Raw genomic sequence first — 18,292 nt, 5'->3', positions numbered from 1 at the left:
CACACTGTACATAATTGCATTCTCTATCATAGGTGAAGAGTTTACATGTGTATTTGCAAGTTTACATTACAATTAATCAAACTCTTGAAACCAAGTCAGTTTTGACCTGAAACAACATGAAATGTTGTACAATTGCATTTGTGAGCATATGTAATGCAGTTGAGCACATCTAACTTTACAGAATGAAGATATTGCAAAACCCTCCAAATCAAGCTTCTCTCAGCTTGATATGCTTCCACACTGTACATAAGGGCATTCTCTATCATAGGTGAAGAGTTTACATGTGTATTTGCAAGTTTACATTACAATTCATCAAACTCTTGAAACCAAGTCAGTTCTGACCTGAAACAACATGAAATGTTGTAAAATTGCAATTGTAAGCATATGTAATGCAGTTGAGCACATCTATCTTTGCAGAATGATGATATTGCAAAACCATCCAAATCAAGCTTCTCTCAGCTTGATATGCTTCCACACTGTACATAAGGGCATTCTCTATCATAGGTGAAGAGTTTACATGTGTATTTGCAAGTTTACATTACAATTCATCAAACTCTTGAAACCAAGTCAGTTTTGACCTGAAACAACTTGAAATGTTGTAGAATTGCATTTGTGAGCATATGTAATGCAGTTGAGCACATCTAACTTTACAGAATGAAGATATTGCAAAACCATCCAAATCAAGCTTCTCTCAGCTTGATATGCTTCCACACTGTACATAATTGCATTCTCTATCATAGGTGAAGAGTTTACATGTGTATTTGCAAGTTTACATTACAATTCATCAAACTCTTGAAACCAAGTCAGTTTTGACCTGAAACAACTTGAAATGTTGTAGAATTGCATTTGTGAGCATATGTAATGCAGTTGAGCACATCTAACTTTTACAGAATGAAGATATTGCAAAACCATCCAAATCAAGCTTCTCTCAGCTTGATATGCTTCCACACTGTACATAAGGGCATTCTCTATCATAGGTGAAGAGTTTACATGTGTATTTGCAAGTTTACATTACAATTCATCAAACTCTTGAAACCAAGTCAGTTCTGACCTGAAACAACATGAAATGTTGTAAAATTGCATTTGTAAGCATATGTAATGCAGTTGAGCACATCCAACTTTACAGAATGAAGATATTGCAAAACCATCCAAATCAAGCTTCTCTCAGCTTGATATGCTTCGACACTGTACATAAGGGCATTCTCTATCATAGGTGAAGAGTTTACATGTGTATTTGCAAGTTTACATTACAATTCATCAAACTCTTGAAACCAAGTCAGTTTTGACCTGAAACAACTTGAAATGTTGTAGAATTGCATTTGTGAGCATATGTAATGCAGTTGAGCACATCTAACTTTACAGAATGAAGATATTGCAAAACCATCCAAATCAAGCTTCTCTCAGCTTGATATGCTTCCACACTGTACATAAGGGCATTCTCTATCATAGGTGAAGAGTTTACATGTGTATTTGCAAGTTTACATTACAATTCATCAAACTCTTGAAACCAAGTCAGTTCTGACCTGAAACAACATGAAATGTTGTAAAATTGCATTTGTGAGCATATGTAATGCAGTTGAGCACATCCAACTTTACAGAATGAAGATATTGCAAAACCATCCAAATCAAGCTTCTCTCTGCTTGATATGCTTCCACACTGTACATAAGGGCATTCTCTATCATAGGTGAAGAGTTTACATGTGTATTTGCAAGTTTACATTACATTTCATCAAACTCTTGAAACCAAGTCAGTTCTGACCTGAAACAACATGAAATGTTGTACAATTGCATTTGTGAGCATATGTAATGCAGTTGAGCACATCCAACTTTACAGAATGAAGATATTGCAAAACCATCCAAATCAAGCTTCTCTCTGCTTGATATGCTTCCACACTGTACATAAGGGCATTCTCTATCATAGGTGAAGAGTTTACATGTGTATTTGCAAGTTTACATTACATTTCATCAAACTCTTGAAACCAAGTCAGTTCTGACCTGAAACAACATGAAATGTTGTACAATTGCATTTGTGAGCATATGTAATGCAGTTGAGCACATCTAACTTTACAGAATGAAGATATTGCAAAACCATCCAAATCAAGCTTCTCTCAGCTTGATATGCTTCCACACTGTACATAAGGGCATTCTCTATCATAGGTGAAGAGTTTACATGTGTATTTGCAAGTTTACATTACAATTCATCAAACTCTTGAAACCAAGTCAGTTCTGACCTGAAACAACATGAAATTTTGTAAAATGGCATTTGTAAGCATATGTAATTCAGTTGAGCACATCTATCCTTGCAGAATGAAGATATTGCAAAACCATCCAAATCAAGCTTCTCTCAGCTTGATATGCTTCCACACTGTACATAAGGGCATTCTCTATATCATAGGTGAAGAGTTTACATGTGTATTTGCAAGTTTACATTACAATTCATCAAACTCTTGAAACCAAGTCAGTTTTGACCTGAAACAACATGAAATGTTGTACAATTGCATTTGTGAGCATATGTAATGCAGTTGAGCACATCTTACTTCACAGAATGAAGATATTGCAAAACCATCCAAATCAAGCTTCTCTCAGCTTGATATGCTTCCACACTGTACATAAGGGCATTCTCTATCATAGGTGAAGAGTTTACATGTGTATTTGCAAGTTTACATTACAATTCATCAAACTCTTGAAACCAAGTCAGTTCTGACCTGAAACAACATGAAATGTTGTGAAATTGCATTTGTGAGCATATGTAATGCAGTTGAGCACATCCAACTTTACAGAATGAAGATATTGCAAAACCATCCAAATCAAGCTTCTCTCTGCTTGATATGCTTCGACACTGTACATAAGGGCATTCTCTATCATAGGTGAAGAGTTTACATGTGTATTTGCAAGTTTACATTACAATTCATCAAACTCTTGAAACCAAGTCAGTTTTGACCTGAAACAACATGAAATGTTGTACAATTGCATTTGTGAGCATATGTAATGCAGTTGAGCACATCTTACTTCACAGAATGAAGATATTGCAAAACCATCCAAATCAAGCTTCTCTCAGCTTGATATGCTTCCACACTGTACATAAGGGCATTCTCTATCATAGGTGAAGAGTTTACATGTGTATTTGCAAGTTTACATTACAATTCATCAAACTCTTGAAACCAAGTCAGTTTTGACCTGAAACAACATGAAATGTTGTACAATTGCATTTGTGAGCATATGTAATGCAGTTGAGCACATCTAACTTTACAGAATGAAGATATTGCAAAACCCTCCAAATCAAGCTTCTCTCAGCTTGATATGCTTCCACACTGTACATAAGGGCATTCTCTATCATAGGTGAAGAGTTTACATGTGTATTTGCAAGTTTACATTACAATTCATCAAACTCTTGAAACCAAGTCAGTTCTGACCTGAAACAACATGAAATGTTGTAAAATTGCAATTGTAAGCATATGTAATGCAGTTGAGCACATCTATCTTTGCAGAATGATGATATTGCAAAACCATCCAAATCAAGCTTCTCTCAGCTTGATATGCTTCCACACTGTACATAAGGGCATTCTCTATCATAGGTGAAGAGTTTACATGTGTATTTGCAAGTTTACATTACAATTCATCAAACTCTTGAAACCAAGTCAGTTTTGACCTGAAACAACTTGAAATGTTGTAGAATTGCATTTGTGAGCATATGTAATGCAGTTGAGCACATCTAACTTTACAGAATGAAGATATTGCAAAACCATCCAAATCAAGCTTCTCTCAGCTTGATATGCTTCCACACTGTACATAAGGGCATTCTCTATCATAGGTGAAGAGTTTACATGTGTATTTGCAAGTTTACATTACAATTCATCAAACTCTTGAAACCAAGTCAGTTCTGACCTGAAACAACATGAAATGTTGTAAAATTGCATTTGTGAGCATATGTAATGCAGTTGAGCACATCCAACTTTACAGAATGAAGATATTGCAAAACCATCCAAATCAAGCTTCTCTCTGCTTGATATGCTTCCACACTGTACATAAGGGCATTCTCTATCATAGGTGAAGAGTTTACATGTGTATTTGCAAGTTTACATTCCATTTCATCAAACTCTTGAAACCAAGTCAGTTCTGACCTGAAACAACATGAAATGTTGTACAATTGCATTTGTGAGCATATGTAATGCAGTTGAGCACATCTAACTTTACAGAATGAAGATATTGCAAAACCATCCAAATCAAGCTTCTCTCAGCTTGATATGCTTCCACACTGTACATAAGGGCATTCTCTATCATAGGTGAAGAGTTTACATGTGTATTTGCAAGTTTACATTACAATTCATCAAACTCTTGAAACCAAGTCAGTTTTGACCTGAAACAACATGAAATGTTGTAAAATTGCATTTGTGAGCATATGTAATGCAGTTGAGCACATCTAACTTTACAGAATGAAGATATTGCAAAACCCTCCAAATCAAGCTTCTCTCAGCTTGATATGCTTCCACACTGTACATAAGGGCATTCTCTATCATAGGTGAAGAGTTTACATGTGTATTTGCAAGTTTACATTACAATTCATCAAACTCTTGAAACCAAGTCAGTTTTGACCTGAAACAACTTGAAAAGTTGTAGAATTGCATTTGTGAGCATATGTAATGCAGTTGAGCACATCTAACTTTACAGAATGAAGATATTGCAAAACCATCCAAATCAAGCTTCTCTCAGCTTGATATGCTTGCACACTGTACATAATTGCATTCTCTATCATAGGTGAAGAGTTTACATGTGTATTTGCAAGTTTACATTACAATTCATCAAACTCTTGAAACTAAGTCAGTTTTGACCTGAAACAACTTGAAATGTTGTAGAATTGCATTTGTGAGCATATGTAATGCAGTTGAGCACATCTAACTTTACAGAATGAAGATATTGCAAAACCATCCAAATCAAGCTTCTCTCAGCTTGATATGCTTCCACACTGTACATAAGGGCATTCTCTATCATAGGTGAAGAGTTTACATGTGTATTTGCAAGTTTACATTACAATTCATCAAACTCTTGAAACCAAGTCAGTTCTGACCTGAAACAACATGAAATGTTGTGAAATTGCATTTGTGAGCATATGTAATGCAGTTGAGCACATCCAACTTTACAGAATGAAGATATTGCAAAACCATCCAAATCAAGCTTCTCTCAGCTTGATATGCTTCCACACTGTACATAAGGGCATTCTCTATCATAGGTGAAGAGTTTACATGTGTATTTGCAAGTTTACATTACAATTCATCAAACTCTTGAAACCAAGTCAGTTCTGACCTGAAACAACATGAAATGTTGTAAAATTGCATTTGTGAGCATATGTAATTCAGTTGAGCACATTTATCTTTGCAGAATGAAGATATTGCAAAACCATCCAAATCAAGCTTCTCTCTGCTTGATATGCTTCCACACTGTACATAAGGGCATTCTCTATCATAGGTGAAGAGTTTACATGTGTATTTGCAAGTTTACATTACATTTCATCAAACTCTTGAAACCAAGTCAGTTCTGACCTGAAACAACATGAAATGTTGTAAAATGGCATTTGTAAGCATATGTAATTCAGTTGAGCACATCTATCTTTGCAGAATAAAGATATTGCAAAACCATCCAAATCAAGCTTCTCTCAGCTTGATATGCCTCCACACTGTACATAAGGGCATTCTCTATATCATAGGTGAAGAGTTTACATGTGTATTTGCAAGTTTACATTACAATTAATCAAACTCTTGAAACCAAGTCAGTTTTGACCTGAAACAACATGAAATGTTGTACAATTGCATTTGTGAGCATGTAATACAGTTGAGCACATCTAACTTTACAGAATGAAGATATTGCAAAACCATCCAAATCAAGCTTCTCTCAGCTTGATATGCTTCCACACTGTACATAAGGGCATTCTCTATCATAGGTGAAAAGTTTACATGTGTATTTGCAAGTTTACATTACAATTCATCAAACTCTTGAAACCAAGTCAGTTCTGACCTGAAACAACATGAAATATTGTATAATTGCAATTGTAAGCATATGTAATGCAGTTGAGCACATCTATCTTTGCAGAATGAAGATATTGCAAAACCATCCAAATCAAGCTTCTCTCAGCTTGATATGCTTCCACACTGTACATAGGGGCATTCTCTATCATAGGTGAAGAGTTTACATGTGTATTTGCAAGTTTACATTACAATTCATCAAACTCTTGAAACTAAGTCAGTTTTGACCTGAAACAACTTGAAATGTTGTAGAATTGCATTTGTGAGCATATGTAATGCAGTTGAGCACATCTAACTTTACAGAATGAAGATATTGCAAAACCATCCAAATCAAGCTTCTCTCAGCTTGATATGCTTCCACACTGTACATAAGGGCATTCTCTATCATAGGTGAAGAGTTTACATGTGTATTTGCAAGTTTACATTACAATTCATCAAACTCTTGAAACCAAGTCAGTTCTGACCTGAAACAACATGAAATGTTGTGAAATTGCATTTGTGAGCATATGTAATGCAGTTGAGCACATCCAACTTTACAGAATGAAGATATTGCAAAACCATCCAAATCAAGCTTCTCTCTGCTTGATATGCTTCCACACTGTACATAAGGGCATTCTCTATATCATAGGTGAAGAGTTTACATGTGTATTTGCAAGTTTACATTACAATTCATCAAACTCTTGAAACCAAGTCAGTTTTGACCTGAAACAACATGAAATGTTGTACAATTGCATTTGTGAGCATATGTAATGCAGTTGAGCACATCTTACTTCACAGAATGAAGATATTGCAAAACCATCCAAATCAAGCTTCTCTCAGCTTGATATGCTTCCACACTGTACATAAGGGCATTCTCTATCATAGGTGAAGAGTTTACATGTGTATTTGCAAGTTTACATTACAATTCATCAAACTCTTGAAACCAAGTCAGTTTTGACCTGAAACAACATGAAATGTTGTACAATTGCATTTGTGAGCATATGTAATGCAGTTGAGCACATCTAACTTTACAGAATGAAGATATTGCAAAACCCTCCAAATCAAGCTTCTCTCAGCTTGATATGCTTCCACACTGTACATAAGGGCATTCTCTATCATAGGTGAAGAGTTTACATGTGTATTTGCAAGTTTACATTACAATTCATCAAACTCTTGAAACCAAGTCAGTTCTGACCTGAAACAACATGAAATGTTGTAAAATTGCAATTGTAAGCATATGTAATGCAGTTGAGCACATCTATCTTTGCAGAATGATGATATTGCAAAACCATCCAAATCAAGCTTCTCTCAGCTTGATATGCTTCCACACTGTACATAAGGGCATTCTCTATATCATAGGTGAAGAGTTTACATGTGTATTTGCAAGTTTACATTACAATTCATCAAACTCTTGAAACCAAGTCAGTTTTGACCTGAAACAACATGAAATGTTGTACAATTGCATTTGTGAGCATATGTAATGCAGTTGAGCACATCTTACTTCACAGAATGAAGATATTGCAAAACCATCCAAATCAAGCTTCTCTCAGCTTGATATGCTTCCACACTGTACATAAGGGCATTCTCTATCATAGGTGAAGAGTTTACATGTGTATTTGCAAGTTTACATTACAATTCATCAAACTCTTGAAACCAAGTCAGTTTTGACCTGAAACAACATGAAATGTTGTACAATTGCATTTGTGAGCATATGTAATGCAGTTGAGCACATCTAACTTTACAGAATGAAGATATTGCAAAACCATCCAAATCAAGCTTCTCTCAGCTTGATATGCTTCCACACTGTACATAATTGCATTCTCTATCATAGGTGAAGAGTTTACATGTGTATTTGCAAGTTTACATTACAATTCATCAAACTCTTGAAACTAAGTCAGTTTTGACCTGAAACAACTTGAAATGTTGTAGAATTGCATTTGTGAGCATATGTAATGCAGTTGAGCACATCTAACTTTACAGAATGAAGATGTTGCAAAACCATCCAAATCAAGCTTCTCTCAGCTTGATATGCTTCCACACTGTACATAAGGGCATTCTCTATCATAGGTGAAGAGTTTACATGTGTATTTGCAAGTTTACATTACAATTCATCAAACTCTTGAAACCAAGTCAGTTCTGACCTGAAACAACATGAAATGTTGTGAAATTGCATTTGTGAGCATATGTAATGCAGTTGAGCACATCCAACTTTACAGAATGAAGATATTGCAAAACCATCCAAATCAAGCTTCTCTCAGCTTGATATGCTTCCACACTGTACATAAGGGCATTCTCTATCATAGGTGAAGAGTTTACATGTGTATTTGCAAGTTTACATTACAATTCATCAAACTCTTGAAACCAAGTCAGTTCTGACCTGAAACAACATGAAATGTTGTAAAATTGCATTTGTGAGCATATGTAATTCAGTTGAGCACATTTATCTTTGCAGAATGAAGATATTGCAAAACCATCCAAATCAAGCTTCTCTCTGCTTGATATGCTTCCACACTGTACATAAGGGCATTCTCTATCATAGGTGAAGAGTTTACATGTGTATTTGCAAGTTTACATTACATTTCATCAAACTCTTGAAACCAAGTCAGTTCTGACCTGAAACAACATGAAATGTTGTAAAATGGCATTTGTAAGCATATGTAATTCAGTTGAGCACATCTATCTTTGCAGAATAAAGATATTGCAAAACCATCCAAATCAAGCTTCTCTCAGCTTGATATGCCTCCACACTGTACATAAGGGCATTCTCTATATCATAGGTGAAGAGTTTACATGTGTATTTGCAAGTTTACATTACAATTAATCAAACTCTTGAAACCAAGTCAGTTTTGACCTGAAACAACATGAAATGTTGTACAATTGCATTTGTGAGCATGTAATACAGTTGAGCACATCTAACTTTACAGAATGAAGATATTGCAAAACCATCCAAATCAAGCTTCTCTCAGCTTGATATGCTTCCACACTGTACATAAGGGCATTCTCTATCATAGGTGAAAAGTTTACATGTGTATTTGCAAGTTTACATTACAATTCATCAAACTCTTGAAACCAAGTCAGTTCTGACCTGAAACAACATGAAATATTGTATAATTGCAATTGTAAGCATATGTAATGCAGTTGAGCACATCTATCTTTGCAGAATGAAGATATTGCAAAACCATCCAAATCAAGCTTCTCTCAGCTTGATATGCTTCCACACTGTACATAGGGGCATTCTCTATCATAGGTGAAGAGTTTACATGTGTATTTGCAAGTTTACATTACAATTCATCAAACTCTTGAAACTAAGTCAGTTTTGACCTGAAACAACTTGAAATGTTGTAGAATTGCATTTGTGAGCATATGTAATGCAGTTGAGCACATCTAACTTTACAGAATGAAGATATTGCAAAACCATCCAAATCAAGCTTCTCTCAGCTTGATATGCTTCCACACTGTACATAAGGGCATTCTCTATCATAGGTGAAGAGTTTACATGTGTATTTGCAAGTTTACATTACAATTCATCAAACTCTTGAAACCAAGTCAGTTCTGACCTGAAACAACATGAAATGTTGTGAAATTGCATTTGTGAGCATATGTAATGCAGTTGAGCACATCCAACTTTACAGAATGAAGATATTGCAAAACCATCCAAATCAAGCTTCTCTCTGCTTGATATGCTTCCACACTGTACATAAGGGCATTCTCTATATCATAGGTGAAGAGTTTACATGTGTATTTGCAAGTTTACATTACAATTCATCAAACTCTTGAAACCAAGTCAGTTTTGACCTGAAACAACATGAAATGTTGTACAATTGCATTTGTGAGCATATGTAATGCAGTTGAGCACATCTTACTTCACAGAATGAAGATATTGCAAAACCATCCAAATCAAGCTTCTCTCAGCTTGATATGCTTCCACACTGTACATAAGGGCATTCTCTATCATAGGTGAAGAGTTTACATGTGTATTTGCAAGTTTACATTACAATTCATCAAACTCTTGAAACCAAGTCAGTTCTGACCTGAAACAACATGAAATGTTGTAAAATTGCAATTGTAAGCATATGTAATGCAGTTGAGCACATCTATCTTTGCAGAATGATGATATTGCAAAACCATCCAAATCAAGCTTCTCTCAGCTTGATATGCTTCCACACTGTACATAAGGGCATTCTCTATATCATAGGTGAAGAGTTTACATGTGTATTTGCAAGTTTACATTACAATTCATCAAACTCTTGAAACCAAGTCAGTTTTGACCTGAAACAACATGAAATGTTGTACAATTGCATTTGTGAGCATATGTAATGCAGTTGAGCACATCTTACTTCACAGAATGAAGATATTGCAAAACCATCCAAATCAAGCTTCTCTCAGCTTGATATGCTTCCACACTGTACATAAGGGCATTCTCTATCATAGGTGAAGAGTTTACATGTGTATTTGCAAGTTTACATTACAATTCATCAAACTCTTGAAACCAAGTCAGTTTTGACCTGAAACAACATGAAATGTTGTACAATTGCATTTGTGAGCATATGTAATGCAGTTGAGCACATCTAACTTTACAGAATGAAGATATTGCAAAACCCTCCAAATCAAGCTTCTCTCAGCTTGATATGCTTCCACACTGTACATAAGGGCATTCTCTATCATAGGTGAAGAGTTTACATGTGTATTTGCAAGTTTACATTACAATTCATCAAACTCTTGAAACCAAGTCAGTTCTGACCTGAAACAACATGAAATGTTGTAAAATTGCAATTGTAAGCATATGTAATGCAGTTGAGCACATCTATCTTTGCAGAATGATGATATTGCAAAACCATCCAAATCAAGCTTCTCTCAGCTTGATATGCTTCCACACTGTACATAAGGGCATTCTCTATCATAGGTGAAGAGTTTACATGTGTATTTGCAAGTTTACATTACAATTCATCAAACTCTTGAAACCAAGTCAGTTTTGACCTGAAACAACTTGAAATGTTGTAGAATTGCATTTGTGAGCATATGTAATGCAGTTGAGCACATCTAACTTTACAGAATGAAGATATTGCAAAACCATCCAAATCAAGCTTCTCTCAGCTTGATATGCTTCCACACTGTACATAAGGGCATTCTCTATCATAGGTGAAGAGTTTACATGTGTATTTGCAAGTTTACATTACAATTCATCAAACTCTTGAAACCAAGTCAGTTCTGACCTGAAACAACATGAAATGTTGTAAAATTGCATTTGTGAGCATATGTAATGCAGTTGAGCACATCCAACTTTACAGAATGAAGATATTGCAAAACCATCCAAATCAAGCTTCTCTCTGCTTGATATGCTTCCACACTGTACATAAGGGCATTCTCTATCATAGGTGAAGAGTTTACATGTGTATTTGCAAGTTTACATTCCATTTCATCAAACTCTTGAAACCAAGTCAGTTCTGACCTGAAACAACATGAAATGTTGTACAATTGCATTTGTGAGCATATGTAATGCAGTTGAGCACATCTAACTTTACAGAATGAAGATATTGCAAAACCATCCAAATCAAGCTTCTCTCAGCTTGATATGCTTCCACACTGTACATAAGGGCATTCTCTATCATAGGTGAAGAGTTTACATGTGTATTTGCAAGTTTACATTACAATTCATCAAACTCTTGAAACCAAGTCAGTTCTGACCTGAAACAACATGAAATGTTGTACAATTGCATTTGAGAGCATATGTAATGCAGTTGAGCACATCTTACTTCACAGAATGAAGATATTGCAAAACCATCCAAATCAAGCTTCTCTCAGCTTGATATGCTTCCACACTGTACATAAGGGCATTCTCTATCATAGGTGAAGAGTTTACATGTGTATTTGCAAGTTTACATTACAATTAATCAAACTCTTGAAACCAAGTCAGTTTTGACCTGAAACAACATGAAATGTTGTAAAATTGCATTTGTGAGCATATGTAATGCAGTTGAGCACATCTAACTTTACAGAATGAAGATATTGCAAAACCCTCCAAATCAAGCTTCTCTCAGCTTGATATGCTTCCACACTGTACATAAGGGCATTCTCTATCATAGGTGAAGAGTTTACATGTGTATTTGCAAGTTTACATTACAATTCATCAAACTCTTGAAACCAAGTCAGTTTTGACCTGAAACAACTTGAAAAGTTGTAGAATTGCATTTGTGAGCATATGTAATGCAGTTGAGCACATCTAACTTTACAGAATGAAGATATTGCAAAACCATCCAAATCAAGCTTCTCTCAGCTTGATATGCTTCCACACTGTACATAATTGCATTCTCTATCATAGGTGAAGAGTTTACATGTGTATTTGCAAGTTTACATTACAATTCATCAAACTCTTGAAACTAAGTCAGTTTTGACCTGAAACAACTTGAAATGTTGTAGAATTGCATTTGTGAGCATATGTAATGCAGTTGAGCACATCTAACTTTACAGAATGAAGATATTGCAAAACCATCCAAATCAAGCTTCTCTCAGCTTGATATGCTTCCACACTGTACATAAGGGCATTCTCTATCATAGGTGAAGAGTTTACATGTGTATTTGCAAGTTTACATTACAATTCATCAAACTCTTGAAACCAAGTCAGTTCTGACCTGAAACAACATGAAATGTTGTGAAATTGCATTTGTGAGCATATGTAATGCAGTTGAGCACATCCAACTTTACAGAATGAAGATATTGCAAAACCATCCAAATCAAGCTTCTCTCAGCTTGATATGCTTCCACACTGTACATAAGGGCATTCTCTATCATAGGTGAAGAGTTTACATGTGTATTTGCAAGTTTACATTACAATTCATCAAACTCTTGAAACCAAGTCAGTTTTGACCTAAAACAACATGAAATGTTGTAAAATTGCAATTGTAAGCATATGTAATGCAGTTGAGCACATCTAACTTTACAGAATGAAGATATTGCAAAACCCTCCAAATCAAGCTTCTCTCAGCTTGATATGCTTCCACACTGTACATAAGGGCATTCTCTATCATAGGTGAAGAGTTTACATGTGTATTTGCAAGTTTACATTACAATTCATCAAACTCTTGAAACCAAGTCAGTTTTGACCTGAAACAACTTGAAATGTTGTAGAATTGCATTTGTGAGCATATGTAATGCAGTTGAGCACATCTAACTTTACAGAATGAAGATATTGCAAAACCATCCAAATCAAGCTTCTCTCAGCTTGATATGCTTCCACACTGTACATAATTGCATTCTCTATCATAGGTGAAGAGTTTACATGTGTATTTGCAAGTTTACATTACAATTCATCAAACTCTTGAAACTAAGTCAGTTTTGACCTGAAACAACTTGAAATGTTGTAGAATTGCATTTGTGAGCATATGTAATGCAGTTGAGCACATCTAACTTTACAGAATGAAGATATTGCAAAACCATCCAAATCAAGCTTCTCTCAGCTTGATATGCTTCCACACTGTACATAAGGGCATTCTCTATCATAGGTGAAGAGTTTACATGTGTATTTGCAAGTTTACATTACAATTCATCAAACTCTTGAAACCAAGTCAGTTCTGACCTGAAACAACATGAAATGTTGTGAAATTGCATTTGTGAGCATATGTAATGCAGTTGAGCACATCCAACTTTACAGAATGAAGATATTGCAAAACCATCCAAATCAAGCTTCTCTCAGCTTGATATGCTTCCACACTGTACATAAGGGCATTCTCTATCATAGGTGAAGAGTTTACATGTGTATTTGCAAGTTTACATTACAATTCATCAAACTCTTGAAACCAAGTCAGTTTTGACCTGAAACAACATGAAATGTTGTACAATTGCATTTGTGAGCATATGTAATGCAGTTGAGCACATCTAACTTTACAGAATGAAGATATTGCAAAACCCTCCAAATCAAGCTTCTCTCAGCTTGATATGCTTCCACACTGTACATAAGGGCATTCTCTATCATAGGTGAAGAGTTTACATGTGTATTTGCAAGTTTACATTACAATTCATCAAACTCTTGAAACCAAGTCAGTTCTGACCTGAAACAACATGAAATGTTGTAAAATTGCATTTGTGAGCATATGTAATGCAGTTGAGCACATCCAACTTTACAGAATGAAGATATTGCAAAACCATCCAAATCAAGCTTCTCTCTGCTTGATATGCTTCCACACTGTACATAAGGGCATTCTCTATCATAGGTGAAGAGTTTACATGTGTATTTGCAAGTTTACATTACATTTCATCAAACTCTTGAAACCAAGTCAGTTCTGACCTGAAACAACATGAAATGTTGTACAATTGCATTTGTGAGCATATGTAATGCAGTTGAGCACATCTAACTTTACAGAATGAAGATATTGCAAAACCATCCAAATCAAGCTTCTCTCAGCTTGATATGCTTCCACACTGTACATAAGGGCATTCTCTATCATAGGTGAAGAGTTTACATGTGTATTTGCAAGTTTACATTACAATTCATCAAACTCTTGAAACCAAGTCAGTTTTGACCTGAAACAACATGAAATGTTGTACAATTGCATTTGTGAGCATATGTAATGCAGTTGAGCACATCTAACTTTACAGAATGAAGATATTGCAAAACCATCCAAATCAAGCTTCTCTCAGCTTGATATGCTTCCACACTGTACATAAGGGCATTCTCTATCATAGGTGAAGAGTTTACATGTGTATTTGCAAGTTTACATTACAATTCATCAAACTCTTGAAACCAAGTCAGTTCTGACCTGAAACAACATGAAATGTTGTAAAATTGCAATTGTAAGCATATGTAATGCAGTTGAGCACATCTATCTTTGCAGAATGAAGATATTGCAAAACCATCCAAATCAAGCTTCTCTCAGCTTGATATGCTTCCACACTGTACATAAGGGCATTCTCTATCATAGGTGAAGAGTTTACATGTGTATTTGCAAGTTTACATTACAATTCATCAAACTCTTGAAACCAAGTCAGTTTTGACCTGAAACAACATGAAATGTTGTACAATTGCATTTGTGAGCATATGTAATGCAGTTGAGCACATCTTACTTTACAGAATGAAGATATTGCAAAACCCTCCAAATCAAGCTTCTCTCAGCTTGATATGCTTCCACACTGTACATAAGGGCATTCTCTATCATAGGTGAAGAGTTTACATGTGTATTTGCAAGTTTACATTACAATTCATGAAACTCTTGAAACCAAGTCAGTTCTGACCTGAAACAACATGAAATGTTGTAAAATTGCAATTGTAAGCATATGTAATGCAGTTGAGCACATCTATCTTTGCAGAATGATGATATTGCAAAACCATCCAAATCAAGCTTCTCTCAGCTTGATATGCTTCCACACTGTACATAAGGGCATTCTCTATCATAGGTGAAGAGTTTACATGTGTATTTGCAAGTTTACATTACAATTCATCAAACTCTTGAAACCAAGTCAGTTTTGACCTGAAACAACTTGAAATGTTGTAGAATAGCATTTGTGAGCATATGTAATGCAGTTGAGCACATCTAACTTTACAGAATGAAGATATTGCAAAACCATCCAAATCAAGCTTCTCTCAGCTTGATATGCTTCCACACTGTACATAATTGCATTCTCTATCATAGGTGAAGAGTTTACATGTGTATTTGCAAGTTTACATTACAATTCATCAAACTCTTGAAACCAAGTCAGTTTTGACCTGAAACAACTTGAAATGTTGTAGAATTGCATTTGTGAGCATATGTAATGCAGTTGAGCACATCTAACTTTACAGAATGAAGATATTGCAAAACCATCCAAATCAAGCTTCTCTCAGCTTGATATGCTTCCACACTGTACATAAGGGCATTCTCTATCATAGGTGAAGAGTTTACATGTGTATTTGCAAGTTTACATTACAATTCATCAAACTCTTGAAACCAAGTCAGTTCTGACCTGAAACAACATGAAATGTTGTAAAATTGCATTTGTAAGCATATGTAATGCAGTTGAGCACATCCAACTTTACAGAATGAAGATATTGCAAAATCATCCAAATCAAGCTTCTCTCAGCTTGATATGCTTCGACACTGTACATAAGGGCATTCTCTATCATAGTTGAAGAGTTTACATGTGTATTTGCAAGTTTACATTACAATTCATCAAACTCTTGAAACCAAGTCAGTTTTGACCTGAAACAACTTGAAATGTTGTAGAATTGCATTTGTGAGCATATGTAATGCAGTTGAGCACATCTAACTTTACAGAATGAAGATATTGCAAAACCATCCAAATCAAGCTTCTCTCAGCTTGATATGCTTCCACACTGTACATAAGGGCATTCTCTATCATAGGTGAAGAGTTTACATGTGTATTTGCAAGTTTACATTACAATTCATCAAACTCTTGAAACCAAGTCAGTTCTGACCTGAAACAACATGAAATGTTGTAAAATTGCATTTGTGAGCATATGTAATTCAGTTGAGCACATTTATCTTTGCAGAATGAAGATATTGCAAAACCATCCAAATCAAGCTTCTCTCTGCTTGATATGCTTCCACACTGTACATAAGGGCATTCTCTATCATAGGTGAAGAGTTTACATGTGTATTTGCAAGTTTACATTACATTTCATCAAACTCTTGAAACCAAGTCAGTTCTGACCTGAAACAACATGAAATGTTGTAAAATGGCATTTGTAAGCATATGTAATTCAGTTGAGCACATCTATCTTTGCAGAATAAAGATATTGCAAAACCATCCAAATCAAGCTTCTCTCAGCTTGATATGCTTCCACACTGTACATAAGGGCATTCTCTATCATAGGTGAAGAGTTTACATGTGTATTTGCAAGTTTACATTACATTTCATCAAACTCTTGAAACCAAGTCAGTTTTGACCTGAAACAACATGAAATGTTGTACAATTGCATTTGTGAGCATGTAATACAGTTGAGCACATCTAACTTTACAGAATGAAGATATTGCAAAACCATCCAAATCAAGCTTCTCTCAGCTTGATATGCTTCCACACTGTACATAAGGGCATTCTCTATCATAGGTGAAAAGTTTACATGTGTATTTGCAAGTTTACATTACAATTCATCAAACTCTTGAAACCAAGTCAGTTCTGACCTGAAACAACATGAAATATTGTATAATTGCAATTGTAAGCATATGTAATGCAGTTGAGCACATCTATCTTTGCAGAATGAAGATATTGCAAAACCATCCAAATCAAGCTTCTCTCAGCTTGATATGCTTCCACACTGTACATAGGGGCATTCTCTATCATAGGTGAAGAGTTTACATGTGTATTTGCAAGTTTACATTACAATTCATCAAACTCTTGAAACTAAGTCAGTTTTGACCTGAAACAACTTGAAATGTTGTAGAATTGCATTTGTGAGCATATGTAATGCAGTTGAGCACATCTAACTTTACAGAATGAAGATATTGCAAAACCATCCAAATCAAGCTTCTCTCAGCTTGATATGCTTCCACACTGTACATAAGGGCATTCTCTATCATAGGTGAAGAGTTTACATGTGTATTTGCAAGTTTACATTACAATTCATCAAACTCTTGAAACCAAGTCAGTTCTGACCTGAAACAACATGAAATGTTGTGAAATTGCATTTGTGAGCATATGTAATGCAGTTGAGCACATCCAACTTTACAGAATGAAGATATTGCAAAACCATCCAAATCAAGCTTCTCTCTGCTTGATATGCTTCCACACTGTACATAAGGGCATTCTCTATATCATAGGTGAAGAGTTTACATGTGTATTTGCAAGTTTACATTACAATTCATCAAACTCTTGAAACCAAGTCAGTTTTGACCTGAAACAACATGAAATGTTGTACAATTGCATTTGTGAGCATATGTAATGCAGTTGAGCACATCTTACTTCACAGAATGAAGATATTGCAAAACCATCCAAATCAAGCTTCTCTCAGCTTGATATGCTTCCACACTGTACATAAGGGCATTCTCTATCATAGGTGAAGAGTTTACATGTGTATTTGCAAGTTTACATTACAATTCATCAAACTCTTGAAACCAAGTCAGTTTTGACCTGAAACAACATGAAATGTTGTACAATTGCATTTGTGAGCATATGTAATGCAGTTGAGCACATCTAACTTTACAGAATGAAGATATTGCAAAACCCTCCAAATCAAGCTTCTCTCAGCTTGATATGCTTCCACACTGTACATAAGGGCATTCTCTATCATAGGTGAAGAGTTTACATGTGTATTTGCAAGTTTACATTACAATTCATCAAACTCTTGAAACCAAGTCAGTTCTGACCTG

Source organism: Amia ocellicauda, chromosome 9, assembly GCF_036373705.1.
Source record: "Amia ocellicauda isolate fAmiCal2 chromosome 9, fAmiCal2.hap1, whole genome shotgun sequence".
In the NCBI taxonomy this organism is placed as follows: domain Eukaryota; kingdom Metazoa; phylum Chordata; class Actinopteri; order Amiiformes; family Amiidae; genus Amia; species Amia ocellicauda.
The sequence above is the reverse complement of the archived record's forward strand: the minus strand, read 5'-3'. Positions refer to the sequence as shown.